The following is a 14,627-nucleotide window of genomic DNA, read 5'->3' on the forward strand; positions in this document are numbered from 1 at the left end:
CTATGAGTATTAAATTTTTAAATAAATAATTACTCCCAATTATAATTCCTAAAGATAATCAACTACATAAAATAATAATTTTAAATTGAATGGAGAAATCCCCATTTCAAATTTTTAAAAGGGATTTTCCTCTCTTTTTATCTTATTTCAATAATTAATGTCTTTTATTCTAACCCTAACTAGGGTTTATTTTAATATCTTTATGGCTCCCCCCTATATTATTTTATCTTATTTACCCTAACCTGAAATAGGATTAGGGTTTTACTAAGCATCACTTAACACATATCTTATTTTCTTTTCATTTTAATTCTACCCTAACGTGAATGTGGGTCCAGGTGAAAGATGACAAGGAAGGTCGAAGGCGGCCATGGCAGAAGGAGGCAGTGTTATGGAGGGAGGCTGAGGAAGGAGTACGATGGAGTGGCGATGCCACTGTGTGTGTCGCCCACACTGTGTGTGCCTCGGCCCACATAGTGGGGTTGCAGTCGCACTGTGTGTGCCGCCCGCACTGCGTATGCCACGACCCACACAGTGCAAACGCGGGCGCACTATGTGTGCCTTGACCCACATAGTGAGGTCGTGACTTGCACTGTGTGTGCCAGCACGCACCCTCGACCCACACAGTGAAGTCGCAACCTGCACTGTGTGTGCCGACATGCACCCTCGGCCCACATAGTGAGGTCACGGCCTGCACTGTGTGTGCAGGCACGCACCTCACCCCCCATGTGGTACTCAAGCAAAGAAAAATAATTGTTGTTTATTTTTATTTTAAATTTTTTTTTTGACAATGCTTAGAATGTTTTTATCTATATGCATATATATATATATATACATGAATTTTGACAATAGACTATTTCAAGGTTAAAATATGGTATAATCAGAATACTAAGGTAATAAACATTTCTTTTTATTTTTATTTTATTCATAGTTTATTAAATATATATATTTTAACATAAATGCAACATATGTATTATTCATTTTTTTATTCTAAAGAATAAATACAACAATTTAGATGTAAGGTTTAAAACATTGGGCATAAACTTTCTAACACACACACACAAATATATATATATATATATATATATATATATATATATATATATATATATATATATATATATATATATATATATATATATATATATATATATATATATATATATATATATATATATATATATATATATATATATATATATATATATATATATATATATATATATCTTTGTTTAAATCTGTTTCTTTTCAAAGTATTATAGTAGGATTTTTTAAATAATAGAATAGAATAAATTCGTTTCCCATTAATACATGTAGCTAACTTTTTATTTAAATAACCATAATTAGATTTATTTACTTCCTACTATACCTGCTTTTAGAAAATGGAAAATATGACAGTAATATTTTTATTTGCAGTTGCAACTAACAATTTCAAAAGTCCTCTAAATCAATAAAAAACAAGATATAGTGCATTATCAATATTAACTCTTAAGATATTTATTTATTTTTCCTTTGAGTTTGAACTATAGATGTAAGAAAATATTTCATTTCTATTTAAAAGTGACTACTCTATTAACATTTAGCTTTGCATTTTTTTTCAATAGCAATATGGAACGCAATATAATATCATTCTCAATCTTTTTCAAGTAGCTATATCATTAAAGAAATAATTCCAACAATGCATTCTTCTCTTTGCAAGAATATATACTTCACATTAAAATACATCTCTATTACATGGTAAAACTAATGAAATAGTTACATTTAGTACATCATAGTTTCTTTTATACAAATAGTTAAATAACAAAATCAAGCCTCTCATTTCTACTAAATGAGGGCTTGCCAAATACATGTATTTTCTTTTGCAACTAAATACAAACAAATAATAGGATCATGCCATAGCTTCCCTTCCAATATTTTTCCCAAGCAAACCTACAACAAAGGCTTGTAGGTTGTGACCATGGAGGCTCACCTCCCAACCTAGGCTTACAAGAAGCCACCCTTGAGCTAGGAGAACCAAGGCTAAACAAGTTACACTCAAGAATAAACACATAAGAAAGAGAAAAAACACAACACAAACACTCCCAACCCAAGGATGAACAAAGTCACTTAGTGACTTTAATTTGTGGGGTGAAGGTGGACAAAATACCTAGAGGAGAAATCTGCAAGTAGGAGAACAAAATGTCATTGCAAGGCTACCAAGTAGAATAACCACAAGTTCCAAACTTGTCCCAACAAATCCTTATGTCCCCCAAGACATACAAGCCAACAAACTCCCCTCATGACTCCCATTCCATAAATAAAACACTATGCAACAAGGGTACCATAATCCCTTGTGTATCACTCTCTTCTAAAGAGAGCCTCTACACTCTCAGGCTGTCAAACAACCCTTCACCCAAAGGCCACTCTACCCTCCCAAGGGTGAGTATGACATTGAAACACCCAAAACAATAACATAAATACATGCAATAAAATTCACAAGGAAGAACTCAACATCCTCCTAAGCTTACTAAGAAAACAACAATGTAAAACAACAAACAATCTTTTCAATTTTACCAAACAACATACATGAGGAAGTATTCAACCAACCTTAAAACTAAAAATGGGTGAATAAAAGTTTGTAGGAGATCTTCCCAAATCTACTATCTTGTTCTTCACATGACTTAGCCAAAACTTCTCAATTCAGAAACCAATTTCTCAAGAATCTATGTCTCCAAAAATGGAGAGTGGGTGATCAAACTTCTCCCTCCCAAACCATTCCCTAAGAACACACTCCTCACTCTTTTCAATCCTCTTGGGAAGGGTGAGGGATGTTCATAGGTTGGTCTTCCCAACACCTTACAAGCTCTCTAGGCAAGACACCTCAAAAAGGTAAAAAAGGATGGGGAAGAGCAATAAAACTCATGAGGAAGGTTGTCTAACCTAGGTAGGATCCTCAAAAGTTGAAATTTGTCCATCTTGGAATACTTAACTTTTGGAGGGGGACTAAAATAGTCCCTAGGGAGTGGACACATGGCTAAAATTGGCCTTCATCCATAGGTACATCACATGGCCCATTAAAAATGCCCCTAACTTGACCTTAGGAGTTAGTTTAACCCTCTATAAACTCACCCAAAGTTTACCTATGGGTCAACCCTTAGTTGACCTCTCTAATGGCTCCCTATCCAAGAATTTCTTGGGACCATACTAGGATATTTGAAAAAAATGCATTGGTAAAACAAATTCCTTCCAAGGGACAAGTCACTACCAACTCACTTTACAACACGTGTCAAGTGACACCACAAAAGTATACATCACTTAAATACACATGGCAATGTCCCTTTTTTGGAATTAATAAATTAAACTATTTTCAAATTAAACACATCCAAGCATAAACATTTACAAATTAAAACACATTTACAAATCAGGTGTTGTCTCTCCAAATATACAACCCTTGGCTTCACAAACGCACATAGGTTTAGGCTTGATTCTCCAAATAGTTTTCATGGTCACATGGATCAGTTTTTGTGCACATCTCACTTTGCACATTAGTAATTCCAAAAATCACATATAATATCATCATATGAAAATAATACAATTCAAACATTTGCATACAATTTCAATTATAATACTCAAGTTTCCAATTATCTAATAAAATCCACATGAAATAATCTACTAAATGGCATCATCATAATCATCATGAAATTTAATCATTTATAAAGCATGCATCCATAATTTGTAGCATCAAAATAAAGCTCTGCAAATCAAAATAAATGGCATAATCATATCAATATTATCCAATCACTAGATCATATAGAATCTATGTCCATAATGCATCAAAATATAGTAGCAATAATAGGTCCAACATGAAAATAATTGAAATTCTATGACGGCTCAGGGTAGGGCCTCACACCCTCCCCCTCTAGGCATGAACTTCCTCTTGGAGTTCATCAAAAATATGGGGGTACTGAGATCTCATCCGTGCTGCATCATCCCATGATTTCATAACCCCGTCATAACAATCCTACTGGACCCTAACCTAGTCCAACTCTCAACCTCAAAGAGACAGTGTTCAGTGAGCCAAAATGCAGATGGGCTCCAAAGCTAGCTACCCATCCGACTCCACCTGCAAGGTATCCCAATCCAGAATATGAGACTAATCATAAATGTACTTCCTCAAAACTGATACATGAAACACATTGTGGATGCGTGGCAGGCTAAGTGGCAAAGCTAGACGATATGCAACTAGTCCTATCCTTTAAAGGATCTCAAATGGTCTGACAAAGTGAGGTGTGAGCTTAGAACCCTTTCCTTAATAGATTGGACTCTTATGCGGTCACACTCTCAAGAAAACTCTGTCCCCAACCATGAAGCTACGATCTATCCTCTTCGCATTCACATACTTCTTTTATCTATCCTGAGCTTGTCTAAGGCATTGTCTAATCAAATCCACTTGTTGCTCCATATCATGAACTATCTTAGGACCAACAGCTACTCTATCCTCAATGTGATCCCAACTCAAAGGTGTCTTGTGAGGTCTTCCATACAAATCCTGGAAAGGTGGCATCCCCAAAGAAGTGTGAAGCCCATTATTATAGGCAAACTCTACCAAAGGAAGGTACTCTTCCCATCGGATATGATGATCCATGACGTACATACAGAGCATGTCTTCTAACACCTGGTTTACCCTCTCTATCTATCCATCTGTTTCTAGATGATAGGCTGTACTAAAGTTGAGTCTTATACCCATTGTTGCCTGTAACACTTCCAAAAGGAAGAATTAAAGAGGGAATCTGTCTGAAATAATCTTGCATGGAACTCCATGAAGTTTGACAATATCTCATAAGAATACCTATGCCATTGTTGGTGCTGTGAAGGTAGTCCGAACTAGTGAGAAGTGGACCACTTTGGTCAACTTGTCAACTGTCACCATGATGGCATCATGACGACGTGATGACATGGGAAGACCAATGACAAAGTTTATCGATATAGTATCCCACTTCTACTTTGATATCGCATGAGACTGGAGCAACCCACTTGGATGGCGATACTCCTCCTTGACTCTCTGGAACTCAAGGCATCGGGCTACTAGTATAGAAATGAATTGCCGCATACCTGGCCAATGATATAACTATCTCAAATCTACATGCATCTTCTTAACTCTGGGATGCATTGCATAAGGAGCTCTATGAGCCTCCAACACAATGAATTAACGTAATCCTCTTGAAGATGGTACATAGATGCGCCCTCTATGGCATAGTAGTCCATCAGACTCTAATGAATAGTCTGCATACTTCCCTTCCAGGGTCTCTTAAGATCGCACTACCTGATATACCTCTAAATACCACTCATCCTCCAGCAGCTTCTATAATATATGACCTCTCAAATCTATGTCCATAGACATGGAGCATATCTCATGACATCTCCTACTCAAGGCATCTGCAACTACATTTTCTTTCCCCTTGATGTAGTGGACATCAAAATCATACTCACATAAAAACTCCATCCATCCTCTTTGACGAGCATTAAGATTGGGCTAAGTGAATATGTATTGCAAGCTCTGATGATCTGAATGAATCTCAAAATGATGACCCAAAAGAAAATGTCTCCACCTCACAAGTGTGTGCACCACTGCTGCAAGCTCAAGGTCATAAGTAGGGTAGTTAAGCTCATGAGTCTTAAGTTTCCTAGACTCATACGATATAACTCGACCCTCCTGCATAAGAACTACTCCTAATCCATCCAAGGAAGCATTTGTGCATACCATGAAATCAGTCAAGGGGTCTGGCACAACAAGAATAGGTGCACTAGTGAGTGCCCTTTTGAGATCCTAAAAGGCCCTCTCACACCTTTCTGTCCACTTGAATTTCTTTCCCTTTCGTTGAAGGGATGTAATATGATGTGCAACCTTACCCCTAGAGAACCCCTCAATGAAGCATTTGTAGTATCGTGCTAGACCTATGAAACTCTTGACTTCTGTCACACTAGTTGGTGCTAGCCAATCCATAATAGCTCTAATCTTCGATAGGTCAACTGAGATCCCATCTCTGGATATAACATGTCCTAGATATCTAACTTCTAATCTAAAGAATGCACACTTCAACAAACTATCATACAACTGATTGTCTCTCAAACACTGCAATATCCACCTCAAGTGCTCCTCGTGCTCCTTCTCATTCCAAGAATATATCAATATGTCATCAAGGAACACAATCACAAATCGGTCAAGGAAAGTGCAGAATACCCCATTCATGAGATTCATGAATACAATTCTGAGACCAAATGGAACCATGGTGAACTCATAGTGGCCATACCTAGTACGAAAAGCGGTCTTGTGGATATCGCTCTCTACAATCCTCAACTGATGGTACCCTGACTTTAGATCTATCTTAGAAAATACTTTGGCACCCTAAAGCTGATCAAATAATTCGTCGATCCTGGGCAAGGGATATCGGTTCTTGATGGTCACTTTGTTCAACTGTCTGTAATCCATACATAATCGAGTGGATCCAACCTTCTTCTTTATGAAGATGACTGGTGTGCCCCAAGGGGAGACGCTAGGATGAATGTGACCCTTCTCTAAGAGTTCCTCAAGCTACATCTTGAGCTCATTAAGCTCATTAGTGGTCATCTTATATGGTTGTCTCGAAACCAGCTCAACTCCTGGTACAAGATCTATGTGAAAATTAATCTCTCTGCTAGGTGGCATACTAGGTAGCTCGGAAGGAAACACGTCTACAAATTCCTCAAGGATGGGATGATCATCTAGGGAAGGCTCCTTCTCATTCTCTTCCTCTCTATCACTGATGGTGATGGCAAATAACTAACATCTTTTTCTCATGCTCCGCTTAAGTTGCATAGTAGAAATCACATGAAGTGATACGGACCTTGATGAGTTGAGACTTTGTCATATTTTTATCCTTAGAATTCTTGATTTTTTGTTATCTTTTGGTTTGCATAGTAGTAGTGATGTATTGGAAGTTGACTATATGTATTCCATATGTTAAGCTTGAACTTATTAAATCATGTTTTAGCTTTGCCATTTATTCCTGCAGCTATGCGATTTATTCTTGTTGCCATGTGGATTATTTAGGGCAAGATCATGTGTGAAATTAATAGATGTGTTGATTAAGTAAAATGTGTATGTATGTTCTTGTATGTTATTTCTTTTGTAGTGCAGGTAATACATGATGTTGTCATGGATATTCGCCTATCCCACCTGTTGAAAGGAAGGATATGTAAGTGATAACTGATGATCAAACCATAGAAGAGTTGAGCAAGCGTAAGGGACGACATAGGTGGAGAAATCAAGTGATACTCCCAATGTCTAAATTAAGTGGGCATTGAAGTTGTAAATACCGCCACAGTATGTTAAAACTATGGTTCAGTTTAGATCCATGTTTCCTGCAGGATAACTCCAGTCATCCCTTCTATTGGCCAATCATCTGCCTCTTCTTCTTAGCGTGATTTGTGTTGACTATTGTAGTTGATTTCTTTTTAGTAATAAGCTCTTATTTTGGAGGTTAGACAGAAAAAGAGAGAAATATAGAGAAGAGGATTTTCATAAGCATTTTGGGAGTTTATATTGAATCATGTAATGATTTTTAAAAATGATGAATAAAATTATGTTATTTTGATCTGTTAGAGTTGTTTTTTGGGAAGCATGGCATCACTCATCCAAGGGGGCCCACTTGGTGAGTGTTCATGTGCATTCGTTAAAATTAGTTTTCTTTCCTTAGCTGCAGTAGAAGTTCTTGCATTGACTATTCCTGCAGCCACTGGAAACAAATCCACTGTCTGTTCCTGCAGCCAAGCCAGAATAGAGTAACTTTTGTTTATCGGCATTGAATTTATCCAGTATTGCTTTTATGAGTTTATGCAAAAGTCTTCCTGTAGCCTTTTCATAGTTTCCATTCTTGTTTACCTTTTCCACATAATGTTAGTTCCTGAAGTAATGTATAATAGCTATTGCAGGAACTTAGTGATATTTTTGATACTAAATGTTTAGTACAGATTCCAAGTTAATAGGATGACAGGGGGGGGTGAATCATACAAACTTAATCTTCCATAAAATCAACAGATTCAACCTCGGTAACCTTATCAAAAAAATTGTAAAGCATGCAAACTCATAAATAGATAAGATCACAAAACATATAACACCAGATTTAACGTGGAAACCCAAATAGGGAAAAACCACTATGGGATTTCGAACCCACTAAGAAATATACTCTTCTAGAGTATGCTCAGTTAAAAGCAAATCCTGTTAAAGATTACAAACACATTGCTAGATGTGACCCAGTTAAGGGATTTCCCTCATATCTGTTAAGATCTTCACCTTGTTAGAAGTGACCTTGTTAAAGGGTTTCAAACACTCAATCAGAATGTCACCTTGCTAGAGGATTTACAAATAAGACTATTAATTCCATTCGGTTAGGAGATTTTCTGTCACTTACAAATAAACAACAGTAATAAATATGTCTGCAACTTTGCATCTAAAAATGCCAAAGCGGATTCTTATTTGCTCAATACAATCTTGTCGTAGGACTTGTCTTGTCCCTCTACTGGGCTTCTTATTCTGTTATTCAAACAGGTCTTCAAGCTTCTGTGCTCGGTAATCACTATGTAGCATCCCCTATGCATACACTTGCCTGCATGCATTGTTTATCAGCAATTCCTTATTTATAAACAATTTGCCAACCGCTTAATCTCCTTAATCACATATCCCGTGATCAATCATAACCATTAGATCTTCAATCTTGACCAGGTTCAATGTATCCTTCGATCTAAAAATGTTTTACCCACCTTGGAACTTGCATACATTTCTTGGAACTTGTGCTAGGGTATTGCGGTTCAATCTGAGCTGTAGATCTTCCTGCTGATCTTTCATTGCCATAGATCTTTAACAAAACTTCATGCGCGTTGTATCAATCATTTAATCATATCTAGCTCATCAACGTCCTTTATTAAATAATGCTTTTATTCATTCAATGCATTCTATTATTACTCGGTTGCAACTCGGTAAATACTAAACTTCACTCGGTAGACATTCCACCTTCATTAACCGATAGCGATAACCTTAGGGTTTACCGACTAGGTTCTTTGCTCGGTAACATAGTATAGTATTAACCTACAAACAATAGTATATGAAGGATATCAAAACAATCTAAACATCATGATCTCATCATTGTCTAACTCGGTAATAGTTTCCCATTGAATAACTTATTCCTCCCCTTATTCATCACATTCTTTCTATGTCTTTTACTGACATCTTAACTCTTATCAAAAAATACTTCTTAAGATATGGCAACATCATACTGAATCAGAAAATCAATTTCTTGACATCAATGAAAAAATAATATTGTTAAGATAGTAAACATCCTTAATCAGTTATATCCATAATCATCAACAACCTTCTCAATATCCTTGTTGAAATGCCAACAATCTCTTATTGTAATTGGAATGCCAACAATCTCCCTTTGTCTGTTATAATGCCAACACTTAGTGCATATATAGTGCAGACCCATTTCAAGCATTGCGTCCCTAGATTGACAATTAAATGAACACTAGCTATGGAAATAGTGACTTTACCAAATGAATGTCCAAACTTCGGGTTGAGACTTCAACTAGAGTTATTATTCTTATTGTTGGGTTGAACATTTTTGGCACCGTTGTCGGGGATGGTGTCAAACTAAGAACCTATTATGGTTATTGTTTTTTTGGCATACTTGATTGTTCGAGAATTTCATGAATATGCATGCATAGGCGAAGAAGAGATGTTCTAGATAGATTTCTGCCCAGTCATCCTAATCATGCAGAAAATAACTCCTCAGATATAAATCCTTTTGCTGAATTCCTAAAAGATAGTCTTCAGTTCCTCTTTCGACCTCAAGAAGAAGAATTTCATATAGTAACAACCCCCACAAGTCCAATGCAAGGAAACCCACCTCCTGGTGGAAATAACCCACCACCACCACCAGACCCAATGTTTGAGTTCCCCATATCTAATCAGCATGATAATACCAATCTCAAGAACATTCCAGCTTCTTCCCTCCCTAAACTCTATGGATTGGTGACAGAGGATCCAAACACATTTCTCTTTGAGTTTGATGTTCTTTGTAGAAGTTTTGACCATACTACAGATGCCCATAGACTTAAAATATTTCCTACAACCTTGAAAGAATCATCTTTAAGATGGTTTATGAACTTGGGTAATAGCACAATCAATACATGGGATGAGATGAAACGGTTGTTTCTTACAAAATATAAAGATTATTGTAGAGGCACTGATCATCATGGGGATGATATCTTTAGAATGACATAGAAAGAAGATGAGAGTCTTGAAGATTATCTGGAGAGGTTTATGTTTAGTGTCAAGAAGTCCAAACATAGTACTCTAAATGAAGATTCCCTCAAGTTGATATTTTTAAGGGGAATCAGTGATGAATGCACTGATTCTTTGGATCTTATGGGAGGAGGTGATATTACACAGTCCACTTGGGTTGAAATAGGAAAAATTTGTAAGAAGTATTCCAGATCTTCTTCTAAGAAGAATAGGTGTTTCAAGCTAGGAACACCTTTATCAGCATCTGGTACTAGAGTTTCTAGAATGGAACTTAGTCATTTATTGAAGGACTTTAAGGAGGACATCATAAATAATATGGCTACTAAGTTGGATACACTTTCAGCTAAGAAGAAGCATGAAGAAGCTAATGCATTTCTTGCACAATTTTGCCCTCATTGTAGACAACAAAAGAAGGATTGTAGATGTAAAATGGTTGCAAATGTGGATGTTCCTGACTTCAAGCCAATACAAGGTCAGGATGAGCAAGTCTTCTATGTTTCTCAAAGAAGGCCAAATTTCCAAAGACAAGGTATGCCTCTGGATCCACTTTCTTTTTCTAGTTATAGTGGAAATTCTTATGTACCAAATAACCAATGGCAACCACCATATGCTCAAAATCTTGGTAATTATCAAAACTAGTACGGTTCTCAAGGCCAAGGGCAACATTTTGCTAATCAAATACCACAATGGCAGCAGCCACAAGGGAATTGGTATCCACCTCAAAGCCAAGGAAGTTAGTTTCAAGGGAACTGGCAACCTACTCCTCAATGGAGGGGGAGTCAGCCATGAACTTCCCAATCTTTTGGTTATCAACAGCCTATTCAACAGCCACAACTTCCTGCAATAATGCCTCCTCCTGTAGCCACTGCAGTCCCACCTAAGCAATGGAGTTGCCTACTCAACCACTATTAAATCCTAATATTAAATCTTAGCAACAACAACAAGCTTATTCAACAGATCTTAATCAATACCCAGCCTATTCTTTATCTCTAAGTGATATTCACCTCTGATCTGGGACAAAAGTGCCTAATCCATCTCCTCCAGTTATCACTGAGGTGCAAGAAGAAGAATAAATCTCTGATCCAACAGATACAATACCTTAGAAGCAGATATTACTTCCATTTCCCCAGAGATTGCACAAAAAGGAAGTTCTCACAGAACAAGAGCAAGGCTTTGATATTATGGATCAATTGAAGCATGGTTGTGTTAAAATACCATTGTTGCAGGCAATAAAAGATGTTACTATATATGGTAAGGCACTGAGAGAAGCATGTCTAAAAAAACCTGGCAGGAAGAAGAAGGATCCACAAATAGTGCATGTTATGGGTCAACTAGCAAATATTATGTTAGGCAAGGTTGCAATTCCAAAATATTCTGATCCAGGTAGTCCTGTTGTAAGTATAGTCATTAATGGCAACCAAATAAGACATGTTTTAATTGATTTAGGGGCAGCCATTAATGTGATTACAAGAGAAGTAATGAAACAGCTTGAAATCAATGGTCTAAGGCCTACACCCACAGTTCTACAGCTTGTTGATAGCTCTACAGTGAGACCAGATGGTATGATTGAAGATGTAGTGGTTATTTTGGATTCCTGGGAATACCCTACAGACTTTATGATTCTATCTCCAAAGGCAACATTGGGAGGATACTCGGTAATTTTGGGAAGACCTTGGCTTGCCACAACTGATGCATTTATTGGATGTATATTAGAGGATATGACTATTTCAGATGGGAACTCTACAAAAACATTAGCCTTGTATTATTTTGCACAACCCCAGTATGATCAACAAGCCGTTTGGCCTATTTGGGAGAAGAATCTAATGAAGTTGACTCTATTAATCACCTTATGATGATTAATAGAGGGTCATTCATGAAATTACATGATGAAGACTCAATTCTTTATAAAATTTTGATAAATGAGTTGATACAAGAACAACAATTGCACGAGTTGGTTTCGAATATTGCAAGTTTGAACTTTCCTACAGCCACTGATATATTGCATACTCTATTGCCATAGGAAGTCTCTTCTTCTCATTTTTTTGATATGAACCAGATTGATCTTACTATCAAGATAGAAGTTGATTTGAATAAATGTTTGAATATCAATAAAGATCTTTCAAATACTCAAAAGGGGACCCTCGTGGACTTGCTGAAATTTCATAAAAAAGCTTTTGCATGGGATTACAAAGATATGCATGGGATGGATCCAACAGTTTGCACCCAGCGTATCTATATAAAAGAATAATGTTGCCCACTCAAACAACCACAAAGAAGAATCAATCCTACATTAAAAGAAATAGTTAAAGAAGAATTGCAGAAGTTGTTAAAGGTTGGATTTATCTATCCTATCTCTGATAGCCAATGGGTATCACCTTTGGTAATAGTCCCTAAGAAAGGAAGAAAAATGGAGGGTATGTGTTGATTATAGAGCCTTGAAACTAGCAATAAGAAAAGATCATTTTCCATTACCATTGGTGGATCAGGTATTGGATTCTTTGGCTGGTAAAAGTTATTTTTCATTTCTTGATAGATTCAGTGGTTGCAATCAAATCCAGATAGCCCCGAAGGATCAAGAAAAGACAACATTTACTTGTCCTTGGGGTACATATGCATATTTTGTTCTTCCTTTTGGGTTGTGTAATGCTCCAGCCACTTTTCAAAGAGTAATGATTAGTATCTTTTCTAATATTTCTCAAGACATTACGGAAATCTATATGGATGACTTTACAACTTATGGTTTTGAATTTGAAAAAGGATTAGGGAACCTAAAAAAAGTTTTGCGGTGATGTGAGGACTATAGTTTGTCATTAAATAGTGAGAAATGCTTCATCATGATGCGGGAAGGAATAGTCATTGGTCATCATATCTCTGTAAAAGGAATACAGGTGGATCCAACAAAGATTGAAGTCATTCAGCATATCAATGCCCTTGTGAAGCAAAAGGATGTAAGAAGTTTCCTTGGTCATGCTGGATAGTATAGAAGGTTTATCAAAGATTTTAGCAAAATTGCAAGTCCCTTATATGCACTGCTTACCAAGGATATGGAATTTAAATGGACCTCTGCATGCAATGAAGCTTTCTTCAAGCTTAAGCATGCGTTGACTCAAGCACTAGTTCTTAAAGGTCAAAATTGGTCTTTACCATTTCAAATTCATACAGATGCATTTGATTATGCAATAAGGGTAGTATTAGGACAAAAGATTAACAAATTGGAAAGTGCAATATATTATATTAGCAAGAACTTACAAGGACCTGAGTTAAATTACATAGTCATTGAAAAGGAAATGTTAGCTATTATATATGCACTCAACAAATTCAAGCACTATATCATAGGATATCCCATATGTGTGCATACAGATCATACTGCAATCAGATACCTCATGAATAAGCCTTCAATTATTGGTAGATTAGCTTGCTGGTTATTGTTGATGTAGGAATTTTATATCACGGTTGTTGATAAACCAGGGAAGTCTAATGTGGTTGTAGACTATCTTTCAAGACTTCAGTTGCAAGAGGATTCTACAGTGATTGATGATGCTTTTCCAGATGAACATTTAATCCTTATACAAGCCCACACTCTCTGGTATGCTGATATTGCCAACTATTTAGCTGCTACTAAAATGCCAATCAATTGCTCTCTTAAAGAAAGAAGGTTGTTAGTAGAAAAAAGTTTTAACTTCTCATGGATTGCTGATTGTTTGTTTTATACTGGACCTGACCAAGTCATGAGAAGATGTGTAAGGGAAGATGAAACATATGATATCTTGCATGCATGTCATGATGAGCCATGTGGAGGACATTTTGCTACCAAAAGAACAACACTCAAAGTACTAAATATAGGATACTATTGGCCCACATTACACAAGGATACAACACAATATACAAGGAAATGTGATAGATGCCAGCGTATGGGAAGACCTACAAAATCTAATGAGATGCCATTATATCCACAAATATCAGTAGCACCATTTGATAAATGGGGTTTAGATTTTGTTGGCCCAATTGATCCACCTTCTAATGGCAAATCCTACATTTTGGTATGTACAGATTATGTAACAAAATGGGTGGAAGCTCATGCCATGACACATGCAAGAGATAATAAGGTGGCTAAGTTTCTTTATGGGGAGATATTTACAAGATATGGAGTACCAAGGGAAATTGTATCAGACCAGGGCCCACAATTTACTTCAACATTGATTGCAGCTTTGATAAATGAAGACGATATAAGACACAGGAAGTCTACTCCATGTCATCTGCAAGCTAATGGGTAGGTAGAAGTTACAAATAGGGAGCAGGGATAACTTTAAGA

Source organism: Cryptomeria japonica, chromosome 11 (assembly GCF_030272615.1).
Source record: "Cryptomeria japonica chromosome 11, Sugi_1.0, whole genome shotgun sequence".
Taxonomy (NCBI): Eukaryota; Viridiplantae; Streptophyta; class Pinopsida; order Cupressales; family Cupressaceae; genus Cryptomeria; species Cryptomeria japonica.